Genomic DNA, 18,139 nt, shown 5'->3' on the forward strand with positions numbered 1-18,139 from the left:
GCATCCCCAGTGGTGCCAGTGCACTCTCTGGACTCACTGCACTGCATGCCCAGTGGTGCCAGTGCACTCTCTGCACTCACTGCACTGCATCCCCAGCGGTGCCAGTGCACTCTCTGGACTCACCGAGGTGCATCCCCAGTGGTGCCAGTGCACTCTCTGGACTCACTGCAGTGCATCCCCAGTGGTGGCAGTGCACTCTCTGGACTCACTGCACTGCATCCCCAGTGGTGCCAGTGCACTCTCTGGACTCACTGCACTGCATCCCCAGTGGTGCCAGTGCACTCTCTGCACTCACTGCGCTGCATCCCCAGCGGTGCCAGTGCACTCTCTGGACTCACCGAGGTGTATCCCCAGTGGTGCCAGTGCACTCTCTGGACTCACTGCAGTGCATCCCCAGTGGTGCCAGTGCACTCTCTGGACTCACTGCAGTGCATCCCCAGTGGTGCCAGTGCACTCTCTGGACTCACTGCACTGCATCCCCAGTGGTGCCAGTGCAGTCTCTGGACTCACTGCAGTGCATCCCCAGTGGTGCCCGTGCACTCTCTGGAGGCACTGCAGTGCATCCGCAGTGGTGCCAGTGCACTCTGTGGACTCACTGTACTGTATCCACAGTGGTGTCAGTGCACTCTCTGGACTCACTGCACTGCATCCGCAGTGGTGCCAGTGCAATCTTTCGAGTCACTGCACTGCATCCCCAGTGGTTCCAGTGCACTCTCTGGACTCACTGCACTGCATCCCCAGTGGTGCCAGTGCACTCTCTGGAGTACTGCACTGCATCCCCAGTGGTGCCAGTGCACTCTCTAGACTCACTGCACTCCATCCGCAATGGTGCCAGTGCACTCTTTCGAGTCACTGCATTGCATCCGCAATGGTGCCAGTGCACTCTCTTCACTCACTGCACTGCATCCCCAGTGGTGCCAGTGCACTCTCTGGACTCACTGCACTGCATCCCCAGTGGTGCCAGTCCGCTCTCTGGAGTACTGCACTGCATCCCCAGTGGTGCCAGTGCACTCTCTGGAGTCACTGCACTGCATCCCCAGCGGTGCCAGTGCACTCTCTGGACTCACTGAACTGCATCCCCAGTGGTGCCAGTGCACTCTCTGGACTCACTGCAGTGCATCCCCAGTGGTGCCAGTGCACTCTCTGGACTCACTGCACTGCATCCCCAAGGTGCCAGTGCAATCTCTGGACTCACTGCACTACATCCCCAGTAGTGGCAGTGCACTCTCTGGACTCACTGCAGTGCATCCCCAGTGGTGCCAAAGCACTCTCTGGACTCACTGCAGTGCATCCCCAGTGGTGCCAGTGCACTCTCTGGAGTCACCGCAGTCCATCCCCAGTGGTGCCAGTGCACTCTCTGGAGTCACTGCACTGCATCCCCAGTGGTGCCAGTGCACTCTCTGGACTCACTGCAGTGCATCCCCAGTGGTTCCTGTGCACTCTCTGGACTTACTGCAGTGCAGCCCCTGAGGTGCCAGTGCAGTCTCTGGACTCACTGCAGTGCATCCCCAGTGGTGCCAGTGCACTCTCTGGAATCACAGCAGTGCAGCCCCTGAGGTGCCAGTGCAGTCTCTGGACTCACTGCAGTGCTTCCCAGTGGTGCCAGGGTAGTCTCTGGATTCTCTACACGGCATCTCCAGTGGTGCTAGTGCAATCTCAGGACTCACTGCAGTGCAGCTCCAGTTGGTGCCAGTGCACTCTCTGGACTCACTGCACTGCATCCGCAGTGGTGCCAGTGCACTCTCTAGAGTCACTGCACTGCATCCCCAGTGGTGCCAGTGCACTCTCTGGACTCACTGCACTGCATCCCCAGTGGTGCCAGTGCACTCTCTGGAGTACTGCACTGCATCCCCAGTGGTGCCAGTGCACTCTCTGGACTCACTGCACTGCATCCGCAATGGTGCCAGTGCACTCTTTCGAGTCACTGCACTGCATCCGCAGTGGTGCCAGTGCACTCTCTGCACTAACTGCACTGCATCCCCAGTGGTGCCAGTGCACTCTCTGGACTCACTGCAGTGCAGCCCCTGAGGTGCCAGTGCAGTCTCTGGACTCACTGCAGTGCATCCCCAGTGGTGCCAGTGCACTCTCTGGACTCAATGCAGTGCATCCCCAGTGGTGCCAGTGCACTCTCTGGACTCACTGCACTGCATGCCCAGTGGTGCCAGTGCACTCTCTGCACTCACTGCACTGCATCCCCAGCGGTGCCAGTGCACTCTCTGGACTCACCGAGGTGCATCCCCAGTGGTGCCAGTGCACTCTCTGGACTCACTGCAGTGCATCCCCAGTGGTGCCAGTGCACTCTCTGGACTCACTGCACTGCATCCCCAGTGGTGCCAGTGCACTCTCTGGACTCACTGCACTGCATCCCCAGTGGTGCCAGTGCACTCTCTGCACTCACTGCGCTGCATCCCCAGCGGTGCCAGTGCACTCTCTGGACTCACCGAGGTGTATCCCCAGTGGTGCCAGTGCACTCTCTGGACTCACTGCAGTGCATCCCCAGTGGTGCCAGTGCACTCTCTGGACTCACTGCAGTGCATCCCCAGTGGTGCCAGTGCACTCTCTGGACTCACTGCACTGCATCCCCAGTGGTGCCAGTGCACTCTCTGGACTCACTGCACTGCATCCCCAAGGTGCCAGTGCACTCTCTGGACTCAACTGCACTACATCCCCAGTGGTGCCAGTGCACTCTCTGGACTCACTGCAGTGCATCCCCAGTGGTGCCAATGCACTCTCTGGACTCACTGCACTGCATCCCCAGTGGTATCAGTGCACTCTCAGGACTCACTGCACTGCAACCTCAGTGGAGCCAGTGCACTCTCTGGACTCACTGCACTGCATCCCCAGTGGTGCCAGTGCAGTCTCTGGACTCACTGCAGTGCATCCCCAGTGGTGCCCGTGCACTCTCTGGAGGCACTGCAGTGCATCCGCAGTGGTGCCAGTGCACTCTGTGGACTCACTGTACTGTATCCACAGTGGTGTCAGTGCACTCTCTGGACTCACTGCACTGCATCCGCAGTGGTGCCAGTGCAATCTTTCGAGTCACTGCACTGCATCCCCAGTGGTTCCAGTGCACTCTCTGGACTCACTGCACTGCATCCCCAGTGGTGCCAGTCCGCTCTCTGGAGTACTGCACTGCATCCCCAGTGGTGCCAGTGCACTCTCTGGAGTCATTGCACTGCATCCCCAGCGGTGCCAGTGCACTCTCTGGACTCACTGAACTGCATCCCCAGTGGTGCCAGTGCACTCTCTGGACTCACTGCAGTGCATCCCCAGTGGTGCCAGTGCACTCTCTGGACTCACTGCACTGCATCCCCAAGGTGCCAGTGCAATCTCTGGACTCACTGCACTACATCCCCAGTAGTGGCAGTGCACTCTCTGGACTCACTGCAGTGCATCCCCAGTGGTGCCAAAGCACTCTCTGGACTCACTGCAGTGCATCCCCAGTGGTGCCAGTGCACTCTCTGGAGTCACCGCAGTCCATCCCCAGTGGTGCCAGTGCACTCTCTGGAGTCACTGCACTGCATCCCCAGTGGTGGCAGTGCACTCTCTGGACTCACTGCAGTGCATCCCCAGTGGTTCCTGTGCACTCTCTGGACTTACTGCAGTGCAGCCCCTGAGGTGCCAGTGCAGTCTCTGGACTCACTGCAGTGCATCCCCAGTGGTGCCAGTGCACTCTCTGGAATCACAGCAGTGCAGCCCCTGAGGTGCCAGTGCAGTCTCTGGACTCACTGCAGTGCTTCCCAGTGGTGCCAGGGTAGTCTCTGGATTCTCTACACGGCATCTCCAGTGGTGCTAGTGCAATCTCAGGACTCACTGCAGTGCAGCTCCAGTTGGTGCCAGTGCACTCTCTGGACTCACTGCACTGCATCCGCAGTGGTGCCAGTGCACTCTCTAGAGTCACTGCACTGCATCCCCAGTGGTGCCAGTGCACTCTCTGGACTCACTGCACTGCATCCCCAGTGGTGCCAGTGCACTCTCTGGAGTACTGCACTGCATCCCCAGTGGTGCCAGTGCACTCTCTGGACTCACTGCACTGCATCCGCAATGGTGCCAGTGCACTCTTTCGAGTCACTGCACTGCATCCGCAGTGGTGCCAGTGCACTCTCTGCACTAACTGCACTGCATCCCCAGTGGTGCCAGTGCACTCTCTGGACTCACTGCAGTGCAGCCCCTGAGGTGCCAGTGCAGTCTCTGGACTCACTGCAGTGCATCCCCAGTGGTGCCAGTGCACTCTCTGGACTCAATGCAGTGCATCCCCAGTGGTGCCAGTGCACTCTCTGGACTCACTGCACTGCATGCCCAGTGGTGCCAGTGCACTCTCTGCACTCACTGCACTGCATCCCCAGCGGTGCCAGTGCACTCTCTGGACTCACCGAGGTGCATCCCCAGTGGTGCCAGTGCACTCTCTGGACTCACTGCAGTGCATCCCCAGTGGTGCCAGTGCACTCTCTGGACTCACTGCACTGCATCCCCAGTGGTGCCAGTGCACTCTCTGGACTCACTGCACTGCATCCCCAGTGGTGCCAGTGCACTCTCTGCACTCACTGCGCTGCATCCCCAGCGGTGCCAGTGCACTCTCTGGACTCACCGAGGTGTATCCCCAGTGGTGCCAGTGCACTCTCTGGACTCACTGCAGTGCATCCCCAGTGGTGCCAGTGCACTCTCTGGACTCACTGCAGTGCATCCCCAGTGGTGCCAGTGCACTCTCTGGACTCACTGCACTGCATCCCCAGTGGTGCCAGTGCACTCTCTGGACTCACTGCACTGCATCCCCAAGGTGCCAGTGCACTCTCTGGACTCAACTGCACTACATCCCCAGTGGTGCCAGTGCACTCTCTGGACTCACTGCAGTGCATCCCCAGTGGTGCCAATGCACTCTCTGGACTCACTGCACTGCATCCCCAGTGGTATCAGTGCACTCTCAGGACTCACTGCACTGCAACCTCAGTGGAGCCAGTGCACTCTCTGGACTCACTGCACTGCATCCCCAGTGGTGCCAGTGCAGTCTCTGGACTCACTGCAGTGCATCCCCAGTGGTGCCCGTGCACTCTCTGGAGGCACTGCAGTGCATCCGCAGTGGTGCCAGTGCACTCTGTGGACTCACTGTACTGTATCCACAGTGGTGTCAGTGCACTCTCTGGACTCACTGCACTGCATCCGCAGTGGTGCCAGTGCAATCTTTCGAGTCACTGCACTGCATCCCCAGTGGTTCCAGTGCACTCTCTGGACTCACTGCACTGCATCCCCAGTGGTGCCAGTCCGCTCTCTGGAGTACTGCACTGCATCCCCAGTGGTGCCAGTGCACTCTCTGGAGTCATTGCACTGCATCCCCAGCGGTGCCAGTGCACTCTCTGGACTCACTGAACTGCATCCCCAGTGGTGCCAGTGCACTCTCTGGACTCACTGCAGTGCATCCCCAGTGGTGCCAGTGCACTCTCTGGACTCACTGCACTGCATCCCCAAGGTGCCAGTGCAATCTCTGGACTCACTGCACTACATCCCCAGTAGTGGCAGTGCACTCTCTGGACTCACTGCAGTGCATCCCCAGTGGTGCCAAAGCACTCTCTGGACTCACTGCAGTGCATCCCCAGTGGTGCCAGTGCACTCTCTGGAGTCACCGCAGTCCATCCCCAGTGGTGCCAGTGCACTCTCTGGAGTCACTGCACTGCATCCCCAGTGGTGGCAGTGCACTCTCTGGACTCACTGCAGTGCATCCCCAGTGGTTCCTGTGCACTCTCTGGACTTACTGCAGTGCAGCCCCTGAGGTGCCAGTGCAGTCTCTGGACTCACTGCAGTGCATCCCCAGTGGTGCCAGTGCACTCTCTGGAATCACAGCAGTGCAGCCCCTGAGGTGCCAGTGCAGTCTCTGGACTCACTGCAGTGCTTCCCAGTGGTGCCAGGGTAGTCTCTGGATTCTCTACACGGCATCTCCAGTGGTGCTAGTGCAATCTCAGGACTCACTGCAGTGCAGCTCCAGTTGGTGCCAGTGCACTCTCTGGACTCACTGCACTGCATCCGCAGTGGTGCCAGTGCACTCTCTAGAGTCACTGCACTGCATCCCCAGTGGTGCCAGTGCACTCTCTGGACTCACTGCACTGCATCCCCAGTGGTGCCAGTGCACTCTCTGGAGTACTGCACTGCATCCCCAGTGGTGCCAGTGCACTCTCTGGACTCACTGCACTGCATCCGCAACGGTGCCAGTGCACTCTTTCGAGTCACTGCACTGCATCCGCAGTGGTGCCAGTGCACTCTCTGCACTAACTGCACTGCATCCCCAGTGGTGCCAGTGCACTCTCTGGACTCACTGCAGTGCAGCCCCTGAGGTGCCAATGCAGTCTCTGGACTCACTGCAGTGCATCCCCAGTGGTGCCAGTGCACTCTCTGGACTCAATGCATTGCATCCCCAGTGGTGCCAGTGCACTCTCTGGACTCACTGCACTGCATGCCCAGTGGTGCCAGTGCACTCTCTGCACTCACTGCACTGCATCCCCAGCGGTGCCAGTGCACTCTCTGGACTCACCGAGGTGCATCCCCAGTGGTGCCAGTGCACTCTCTGGACTCACTGCAGTGCATCCCCAGTGGTGCCAGTGCACTCTCTGGAGTCACTGCACTGCATCCCCAGTGGTGCCAGTGCACTCTCTGGACTCACTGCACTGCATCCCCAGTGGTGCCAGTGCACTCTCTGCACTCACTGCGCTGCATCCCCAGCGGTGCCAGTGCACTCTCTGGACTCACCGAGGTGTATCCCCAGTGGTGCCAGTGCACTCTCTGGACTCACTGCAGTGCATCCCCAGTGGTGCCAGTGCACTCTCTGGACTCACTGCACTGCATCCCCAGTGGTGCCAGTGCACTCTCTGGACTCACTGCACTGCATCCCCAAGGTGCCAGTGCACTCTGTGGACTCAACTGCACTACATCCCCAGTGGTGCCAGTGCACTCTCTGGACTCACTGCAGTGCATCCCCAGTGGTGCCAATGCACTCTCTGGACTCACTGCACTGCATCCCCAGTGGTATCAGTGCACTCTCAGGACTCACTGCACTGCAACCTCAGTGGTGCCAGTGCACTCTCTGGACTCACTGCACTGCATCCCCAGTGGTGCCAGTGCAGTCTCTGGACTCACTGCAGTGCATCCCCAGTGGTGCCCGTGCACTCTCTGGAGGCACTGCAGTGCATCCGCAGTGGTGCCAGTGCACTCTGTGGACTCACTGTACTGTATCCACAGTGGTGTCAGTGCACTCTCTGGACTCACTGCACTGTATCCGCAGTGGTGCCAGTGCAATCTTTCGAGTCACTGCACTGCATCCCCAGTGGTTCCAGTGCACTCTCTGGACTCACTGCACTGCATCCCCAGTGGTGCCAGTGCACTCTCTGGAGTACTGCACTGCATCCCCAGTGGTGCCAGTGCACTCTCTAGACTCACTGCACTCCATCCGCAATGTTGCCAGTGCACTCTTTCGAGTCACTGCATTGCATCCGCAATGGTGCCAGTGCACTCTCTGCACTCACTGCACTGCATCCCCAGTGGTGCCAGTGCACTCTCTGGACTCACTGCACTGCATCCCCAGTGGTGCCAGTCCGCTCTCTGGAGTACTGCACTGCATCCCCAGTGGTGCCAGTGCACTCTCTGGAGTCACTGCACTGCATCCCCAGCGGTGCCAGTGCACTCTCTGCACTCACTGAACTGCATCCCCAGTGGTGCCAGTGCACTCTCTGGACTCACTGCAGTGCATCCCCAGTGGTGCCAGTGCACTCTCTGGACTCACTGCACTGCATCCCCAAGGTGCCAGTGCAATCTCTGGACTCACTGCACTACATCCCCAGTAGTGGCAGTGCACTCTCTGGACTCACTGCAGTGCATCCCCAGTGGTGCCAAAGCACTCTCTGGACTCACTGCACTGCATCCCCAGTGGTACCAGTGCACTCTCTGGACTCACTGCACAGCAACCTCAGTGGTGCCAGTGCACTCTCTGGACTCACTGCACTGCATCCCCATTGGTACCAGTGCACTCTCTGGACTCACTGCACTGCAACCTCAGTGGTGCCAGTGCACTCTCTGGACTCACTGCAGTGCATCCCCAGTGGTGCGAGTGCACTCTTTGGAGGCACTGCAGTGCATCCCCAGTGGTGATAGTGCACTCTCTGGACTCACTGCACTGCATCCCCAGTTGTGCCAGTGCACTCTCTGGACTCACTGCACTGCATCCCCAGTGGTGCCAGTGCACTCTCTGGACTCACTGCAGTGCATCCCCAGTGGTGCCAGTGCACTCTCTGGAGTCACTGCAGTCCATCCCCAGTGGTGCCAGTGCACTCTCTGGAGTCACTGCACTGCATCCCCAGTGGTGCCAGTGCACTCTCTGGACTCACTGCAGTGCATCCCCAGTGGTTCCTGTGCACTCTCTGGACTTACTGCAGTGCAGCCCCTGAGGTGCCAGTGCAGTCTCTGGACTCACTGCAGTGCATCCCCAGTGGTGCCAGTGCACTCTCTGGAATCACAGCAGTGCAGCCCCTGAGGTGCCAGTGCAGTCTCTGGACTCACTGCAGTGCTTCCCAGTGGTGCCAGGGTAGTCTCTGGACTCTCTACACTGCATCTCCAGTGGTGCTAGTGCAATCTCAGGACTCACTGTAGTGCAGCTCCAGTTGGTGCCAGTGCAGTCTCTGGACTCACTGCAGTGCATCCCCAGTGGTGCCAGTGCACTCTTTGGATTCACTGCAGTGTATCCCCAGTGGTTCCTGTGCACTCTCTGGACTTACTGCATGCGGCCCCTGAGGTGCCAGTGCAGTCTCTGGACTCACTGCAGTGCATCCCCAGTGGTGCCAGTGCACTCTCTGGACTCACTGCAGTGCAGCCCCTGAGGTGCCAGTGCACTCTCTGGACTCACTGCAGTGCATCCCCAGTGGTGCCAGTGCACTCTCTGGACTCAATGCAGTGCATCCCCAGTGGTGCCAGTGCACTCTCTGGACTCACTGCACTGCATCCCCAGTGGTGCCAGTGCACTCTCTGCACTCACTGCACTGCATCCCCAGCGGTGCCAGTGCACTCTCTGGACTCACTGCAGTGCATCCCCAGTGGTGTCAGTGCACTCTCTGGACTCACTGCAGTGCATCCGCAGTGGTGCCAGTGCACTCTCTGGACTCACTGCACTGCATCCCCAAGGTGCCAGTGCACACTCTGGACTCAACTGCACTACATCCCCAGTGGTGCCTGTGAACTCTCTGGACTCACTGCAGTGCATCACCAGTGGTGCCAATGCACTCTCTGGACTCACTGCACTGCATCCCCAGTGGTACCAGTGCACTCTCAGGACTCACTGCACTGCAACCTCAGTCGTGCCAGTGCACTCTCTGGACTCACTGCACTGCATCCCCAGTGGTGCCAGTGCAGTCTCTGGACTCACTGCAGTGCATCCCCAGTGGTGCCCGTGCACTCTCTGGAGGCACTGCAGTGCATCCGCAGTGGTGCCAGTGCACTCTGTGGACTCACTGTACTGTATCCACAGTGGTGTCAGTGCACTCTCTGGACTCACTGCACTGCATCCGCAGTGGTGCCAGTGCAATCTTTCGAGTCACTGCACTGCATCCCCAGTGGTGCCAGTGCACTCTCTGGACTCACTGCACTGCATCCCCAGTGGAGCCCGTGCACTCTCTGGAGTACTGCACTGCATCCCCAGTGGTGCCAGTGCACTCTCTAGACTCACTGCACTGCATCCGCAATGGTGCCAGTGCACGATTTCGAGTCACTGCACTGCATCCGCAGTGGTGCCAGTGCACTCTCTGCACTCACGGCACTGCATCCCCAGTGGTGCCAGTGCACTCTCTGGACTCACTGCACTGCGTCCCCAGTGGCGCCAGTCCGCTCTCTGGAGTACTACACTGCATCCCCAGTAGTGCCAGTGCACTCTCTGGACTCACTGCAGTGCATCCCCAGTGGTGCCAGTGCACTCTCTGGACTCACTGCAGTGCATCCCCAGTGGTGCCAGTGCACTCTCTGGACTCACTGAACTGCATCCCCAGTGGTGCCAGTGCACTCTCTGGACTCACTGCAGTGCATCCCCACTGGTGCCAGGGCACTTTCTGCACTCACTGCAGTGCATCCCCAGTGGTGCCAGTGCACTCTCTGGACTCACTGCACTGCATCCCCAGTGGTGCCAGTGCACTCTCTGGACTCACTGCACTGCATCAACAGTGGTGCCAGTGCACTCTCTGGAGTCACTTCACTGCATCCCCAGTAGTGCCAGTGCAGTCTCTGGACTCACTGCAGTGCATCCCCAGTGGTGCCAGTGCACTCTCTGGACTCACTGCAGTGCATCCGCTGTGGTGCCAGTGCACTCTGTGGACTCACTGTACTGCATCCACAGTGGTGTCAGTGCACTCTCTGGACTCACTGCAATGCATCCGCAGTGGTGCCAGTGCAATCTTTCGAGTCACTGCACTGCATCCCCAGTGGTGCCAATGCACTCTCTGGACTCACTGCACTGCATCCCCAGTGGTGCCAGTGCACTCTCTGGAGTACTGCACTGCATCCGCAATGGTGCCAGTGCACTCTTTCGAGTCACTGCACTACATCCGCAGTGGTGCCAGTGCACTCTCTCCACTCACTGCACTGCATCCCCAGTGGTGCCAGTCCGCTCTCTGGAGTACTGCACTGCATCCCCAGTGGTGCCAGTGCACTCTCTGGACTCACTGCAGTGCATCCCCAGTGGTGCCAGGGCACTCTCTAGACTCACTGCAGTGCATCCCCAGTGGTGCCAGGGTAGTCTCTGGACTCTCTACACTGCATCTCCAGTGGTGCTAGTGCAATCTCAGGACTCACTGCAGTGCAGCTCCAGTTGGTGCCAGTGCACTCTCTGGACTCACTGCACTGCATCCCCACTGGTGCCAGTGCACTCTTTGGATTCACTGCAGTGTATCCCCAGTGGTTCCTGTGCACTCTCTGGACTTACTGCAGTGCAGTCACTGAGGTGCCAGTGCAGTCTCTAGACTCACTGCAGTGCATCCCCAGTGGTGCCAGTGCACTCTCTGGACTCACTGCAGTGCATCCCCAGAGGTGCCAGTGCAGACTCTGGACTCACTGCAGTGCATCCCCAGTGGTGCCAGTGCACTGTCTGGACTCAATGCAGTGCATCCCCAGTGGTGCCAGTGCACTCTCTGGAGTCACTGCACTGCATCCCCAGTGGTGCCAGTGCACTCTCTGGACTCACTCCACTGCATCCCCAGCGGTGCCAGTGCACTCTCTGGACTCACCGAGGTGCATCCCCAGTGGTGCCAGTGCACTCTCTGGACTCACTGCAGTGCATCCCCAGTAGTGCCAGTGCACTCTCTGGACTCACTGCAGTGCATCCCCAGTGGTGCCAGTGCACTCTCTGGAGTCACTGCAGTGCATCCCCAGTGGTGCCAGTGCACTCTCTGGACCCACTGCAGTGCATCCCCAGTGGTGCCAGTGCACTCTGTGGATTCACTGCACTGCATACCCAGCGGTGCCAGTGCACTCTCTGGACTCACTGCAGTGTATCCCCAGTGGTGCCAGTGCACTCTCTGGACTCACTGCAGTGCATCCCCAGTGGTGCCAGTGCACTCTCTGGACTCACTGCAGTGCATCCCCAGTGGTGCCAGTGCACTCTCTGGACTCACTGCACTGCATCCCCAGTGGTGCCAGTGCACTCTCTGGAGTCACTGCAGTGCATCCCCAGTGGTGCCAGTGCACTCTCTGGACCCACTGCAGTGCATCCCCAGTGGTGCCAGTGCACTCTGTGGACTCACTGCACTGCATCCCCAGCGGTGCCAGTGCACTCTCTGGACTCACTGCAGTGTATCCCCAGTGGTGCCAGTGCACTCTCTGGACTCACTGCAGTGCATCCCCAGTGGTGCCAGTGCACTCTCTGGACTCACTGCAGTGCATCCCCACTGGTGCCAGTGCACTCTCTGGACTCACTGCAGTGTATCCCCAGTGGTGCCAGTGCACTCTCTGGACTCACTGCAGTGCATCCCCAGTGGTGCCAGTGCACTCTCTCTACTCACTGCACTGCATCCCCAAGGTGCCAGTGCACTCTCTAGACTCAACTGCACTACATCCCCAGTGGTGCCAGTGCACTCTCTGGACTCACTGCAGTGCATCCCCAGTGGTGCCAATGCACTCTTTGGACTCACTGCACTGCATCCCCAGTGGTACCAGTGCACTCTCAGGACTCACTGCACTGCAACCTCAGTGGTGCCAGTCCACTCTCTGGACTCACTGCACTGCATCCCCAGTGGTGCCAGTGCAGTCTCTGGACTCACTGCACTGCATCCCCAGTGGTGCCCGTGCACTCTCTGGAGGCACTGCAGTGCATCCGCAGTGGTGCCAGTGCACTCTGTGGACTCACTGTACTGTATCCACAGTGGTGTCAGTGCACTCTCTGGACTCACTGCACTGCATCCACAGTGGTGCCAGTGCAATCTTTCGAGTCACTGCACTGCATCCCCAGTGGTGCCAGTGCACTCTCTGGACTCACTGCACTGCATCCCCAGTGGTGCCAGTGCACTCTCTGAAGTACTGCACTGCATCCCCAGTGGTGCCAGTGCACTCTCTAGACTCACTGCACTGCATCCGCAATGGTGCCAGTGCACTCTTTCGAGTCACTGCACTGCATACGCAGTGGTGCCAGTGCACTCTCTGGACTCACTGCACTGCATCCCCAGTGGTGCCAGTCCGCTCTCTGGAGTACTGCACTGCATCCCCAGTGGTGCCAGTGCACTCTCTGCACTCACTGCACTGCATCCCCAGCGGTGCCAGTGCACTCTCTGGACTCACCGAGGTGCATCCCCAGTGGTGCCAGTGCACTCTCTGGACTCACTGCACTGCATCCCCAGTGGTGCCAGTGCACTCTCTGGACTCACTGCACTGCATCCCCAAGGTGCCAGTGCACTCTCTGGACTCACTGCACTGCATCCGCAATGGTGCCAGTGCACTCTTTCGAGTCACTGCACTGCATCCCCAGTGGTGCCAGTGCACTCTCTGGACTCACTGTAGTGCATCCCCAGTGGCGCCAGTCCGCTCTCTGGAGTACTGCACTGCTTCCCCAGTAGTGCCAGTGCACTCTCTGGACTCACTGCAGTGCATCCCCAGTGGTGCCAGGGCACTCTCTGGACTCACGGCAGTGCATCCCCACTGGTGCCAGGGCACTCTCTGCACTCACTGCAGTGCATCCCCAGCGGTGCCAGTGCACTCTCTGGACTCACCGAGGTGCATCCCCAGTGGTGCCAGTGCACTCTCTGGACTCACTGCACTGCATCCCCAGTGGTGCCAGTGCACTCTCTGGACTCACTGCACTGCATCCCCAAGGTGCCAGTGCACTCTTTGGACTCAACTGCACTACATCCCCAGTGGTGCCAGTGCACTCTCTGGACTCACTGCAGTGCATCCCCAGTGGTGCCAAAGCACTCTCTGGACTCACTGCACTGCATCCCCAGTGGTGCCAGTGCGCTCTCTGGAGTACTGCACTGCATCCCCAGTGCTGCCAGTGCACTCTCTGGACTCTCTGCACTGCATCCGCAATGGTGCCAGTGCACTCTTTCGAGTCACTGCACTGCATCCGCAGTGGTGCCAGTGCACTCTCTGCAATCACTGCACTGCATCCCCAGTGGTGCCAGTGCACTCTCTGGAGTCACTGCACTGCATCCCCAAGATGCCAGTCCGCTCTCTGGAGTACTGCACTGTATCCCCAGTGGTGCCAGTGCACTCTCTGCACTCACTGCACTGCATCCCCAGCGGTGCCAGTGCACTCTCTGGACTCACCGAAGTGCATCCCCAGTGGTGCCAGTGCACTCTCTGGACTCACTGCAGTGCATCCCCAGTGGTGCCAGTGCACTCTCTGGACTCACTGCACTGCATCCCCAGTGGTGCGAGTGCACTCTCTGGAGGCACTGCAGTGCATCCCCAGTGGTGCCAGTGCACTCTCTGGACTCACTGCACTGCATCCCCAGTAGTGCCAGAGCACTCTCTGGACTCACTGCACTGCATCCCCAGTGGTGACAGTGCAATCTTTCGAGTCACTGCACTGCATCCCCAGTGGTGCCAGTGCACACAATGGACTAACTGCACTGCATCCCCAGTGGTGCCAGTGCACTCTCTGGACTCACTGCACTGCATCCGCAATGGTGCCAGTGCACTCTTTCGAGTCACTGCACTGCATCCCCAGTGGTGCCAGTGCACTCTCTGGACTCACTGTAGTGCATCCCCAGTGGCGCCAGTCCGCTCTCTGGAGTACTGCACTGCTTCCCCAGTAGTGCCAGTGCACTCTCTGGACTCACTGCAGTGCATCCCCAGTGGTGCCAGGGCACTCTCTGGACTCACGGCAGTGCATCCCCACTGGTGCCAGGGCACTCTCTGCACTCACTGCAGTGCATCCCCAGTGGTACCTGTGCACTCTCTGGACTCACTTCACTGCATCTTCAGTGCTGCCAGTGCAGTCTCTGGACTCACTGCACTGCATCCCAAGTGGTGCCAGTGCACTCTGTGGACTCACTGCACTGCATCCCCAGTAGTGCCAGTTCACTCTCTGGACTCACCGAGGTGCATCCCCAGTGGTGTCAGTGCACTCTCTGGACTCACTGCACTGCATCCCCAGTGGTGCCAGTGCAATCTCTGGACTCACTGCAGTGCATCCCCAGTGGTGCCAGTGCACTCTCTGGACTCACTGCAGTGCATCCCCAGTGGTGCCAATGCACTCTCTGGACTCACTGCACTGCATCCCCAGTTGTACCAGTGCACTCTCTGGACTCACTGCACTGCATCCCCAGTGGTGCCAGTGCACTCTCTGGACTCACTGCACTGCATCCCCAGTGGTGCCAGTGCACTCTCTGGACTCACTGCAGTGCATCCGCCGTGGTACCAGTGCACTCTCTGGAGGCACTGCAGTGCATCCGCAGTGGTGCCAGTGCACTCACTGTACTGCATCCACAGTGGTGTAAGTGCACTCTCTGGACTCACTGCACTGCATCCCCAGTGGTGCCAGTGCACTCTCTGGAGTACTGCACTGCATCCCCAGTGGTGCCAGTGCACTCTCTGGAGTACTGCACTGCATCCCCAGTGCTGCCAGTGCACTCTCTGGACTCACTGCACTGCATCCGCAATGGTGCCAGTGCACTCTTTCGAGTCACTGCACTGCATCCGCAGTGGTGCCAGTGCACTCTCTGCACTAACTGCACTGCATCCCCAGTGGTGCCAGTGCACTCTCTGGACTCACTGCAGTGCAGCACCTGAGGTGCCAGTGCACTCTCTGGACTCACTGCAGTGCAACCCCAGTGGTGCCAGTGCACTCTCTGCACTCACTGCACTGCATCCCCAGTGGTGCCAGTGCACTCTCTGCACTCACTGCAGTGCATCCCCAGTGGTGCCAGTGCACTCTCTGGACTCACTGCACTGCATCCCCAGTGGTGCCAGTGCACTCTCTGGACTCACTGCACTGCATCCCCAGGGTGCCAGTGCACTCTCTGGACTCACTGCACTACATCCCCAGTGGTGCCAGTGCACTCTCTGGACTCACTGCACTGCATCCCCAGTGGTACCAGTGCACTCTCTGGACTCACTGCACTGCATCCCCAGTGGTGCGAGTGCACTCTCTGGAGGCACTGCAGTGCATCCCCAGTGGTGCCAGTGCACTCTCTGGACTCACTGCACTGCATCCCCAGTAGTGCCAGAGCACTCTCTGGACTCACTGCACTGCATCCCCAGTGGTGACAGTGCAATCTTTCGAGTCACTGCACTGCATCCCCAGTGGTGCCAGTGCACTCTCTGGACTCACCGAGGTGCATCCCCAGTGGTGCCAGTGCACTCTCTGGACTCACTGCACTGCATCCGCAATGGTGCCAGTGCACTCTTTCGAGTCACTGCACTGCATCCCCAGTGGTGCCAGTGCACTCTCTGGAGTCACTGTAGTGCATCCCCAGTGGCGCCAGTCCGCTCTCTGGAGTACTGCACTGCATCCCCACTAGTGCCAGTGCACTCTCTGGACTCACTGCAGTGCATCCCCAGTGGTGCCAGGGCACTCTCTGGACTCACGGCAGTGCATCCCCACTGGTGCCAGGGCACTCTCTGCACTCACTGCAGTGCATCCCCAGTGGTACCTGTGCACTCTCTGGACTCACTTCACTGCATCTTCAGTGCTGCCAGTGCAGTCTCTGGACTCACTGCACTGCATCCCCAGTGGTGCCAGTGCACTCTGTGGACTCACTGCACTGCATCCCCAGTAGTGCCAGTTCACTCTCTGGACTCACCGAGGTGCATCCCCAGTGGTGCCAGTGCACTCTCTGGACTCACTGCAGTGCATCCCCAGTGGTGCAAGTGCACTCTCTGGACTAACTGCACTGCATCCCCAGTGCTGACAGTGCACTCTCTGGACTCACTGCAGTGCATCCCCAGTGGTGCCAATGCACTCTCTGGACTCACTGCACTGCATCCCCAGTTGTACCAGTGCACTCTCTGGACTCACTGCACTGCATCCCCAGTGGTGCCAGTGCACTCTCTGGACTCACTGCACTGCATCCCCAGTGGTGCCAGTGCAGTCTCTGGACTCACTGCACTGCATCCCCAGTGGTGCCAGTGCAATCTCTGGACTCACTGCAGTGCATCCCCAGTGGTGCCAGTGCACTCTCTGGACTCACTGCAGTGCATCCCCAGTGGTGCCAATGCACTCTCTGGACTCACTGCACTGCATCCCCAGTTGTACCAGTGCACTCTCTGGACTCACTGCACTGCATCCCCAGTGGTGCCAGTGCACTCTCTGGACTCACTGCAGTGCATCCCCCGTGGTACCAGTGCACTCTCTGGAGGCACTGCAGTGCATCCGCAGTGGTGCCAGTGCACTCACTGTACTGCATCCACAGTGGTGTAAGTGCACTCTCTGGACTCACTGCACTGCATCCGCAGTGGTGCCAGTGCACTCTCTAGAGTCACTGCACTGCATCCCCAGTGGTGCCAGTGCACTCTCTGGACTCACTGCACTGCATCCCCAGTGGTGCCAGTGCACTCTCTGGAGTACTGCACTGCATCCCCAGTGGTGCCAGTGCACTCTCTGGACTCACTGCACTGCATCCGCAATGGTGCCAGTGCACTCTTTCGAGTCACAGCACTGCATCCGCAGTGGTGCCAGTGCACTCTCTGCACTAACTGCACTGCATCCCCAGTGGTGCCAGTGCACTCTCTGGACTCACTGCAGTGCAGCACCTGAGGTGCCAGTGCACTCTCTGGACTCACTGCAGTGCAACCCCAGTGGTGCCAGTGCACTCTCTGCACTCACTGCACTGCATCCCCAGTGGTGCCAGTGCACTCTCTGCACTCACTGCAGTGCATCCCCAGTGGTGCCAGGGTAGTCTCTGGACTCTCTACACTGCATCCCCAGTGGTGCTAGTGCAATCTCAGGACTCACTGCAGTGCAGCTCCAGTTGGTGCCAGTGCACTCTCTGGACCCACTGAACTGCATCCCCAGTGGTGCCAGTGCACTCTCTGGACTCACTGCAGTGCATCCCCACTGGTGCCAGTGCACTCTCTCGACTCACTGCACTAAAGCCCCAGTGGTGCCAGGGCACTCTCTGCACTCACTGCAGGGCATCCCCAGTGGTACCAGTGCACTCTCTGGACTCACTGCAGTGCATCCCCAGTGATGCCAGTGCACTCTCTGGACTCACTGCACTGCATCCGCAGTGGTGCCAGTACACTCTCTCCACTCACTGCACTGCATCCCCAGTGGTGCCAGTCCGCTCTCTGGAGTACTGCACTGCATCCCCAGTGGTGCCAGTGCACTCTCTGGACTCACTGCAGTGCATCCCCAGTGGTGCCAGGGCACTCTCTGGACTCACTGCAGTGCATCCCCGGTGGTGCGAGTGCACTCTCTGGAGGCACTGCAGTGCATCCCCAGTGGTGCCAGTGCACTCTCTGGACTCACTGCACTGCATCCCCAGTAGTGCCAGAGCACTCTCTGGATTCACTGCACTGCATCCCCAGTGGTGACAGTGCAATCTTTCGAGTCACTGCACTGCATCCCCAGTGGTGCCAGTGCACACTGTGGACTAACTGCACTGCATCCCCAGTGGTGCCAGTGCACTCTCTGGACTCACTGCACTGCATCCCCAGTAGTGCCAGTGCAATCTTTCGAGTCACTGCA

Source organism: Anser anser, assembly GCF_964211835.1.
Source record: "Anser anser genome assembly, contig: HAP1_SCAFFOLD_36, whole genome shotgun sequence".
Taxonomy (NCBI): domain Eukaryota; kingdom Metazoa; phylum Chordata; class Aves; order Anseriformes; family Anatidae; genus Anser; species Anser anser.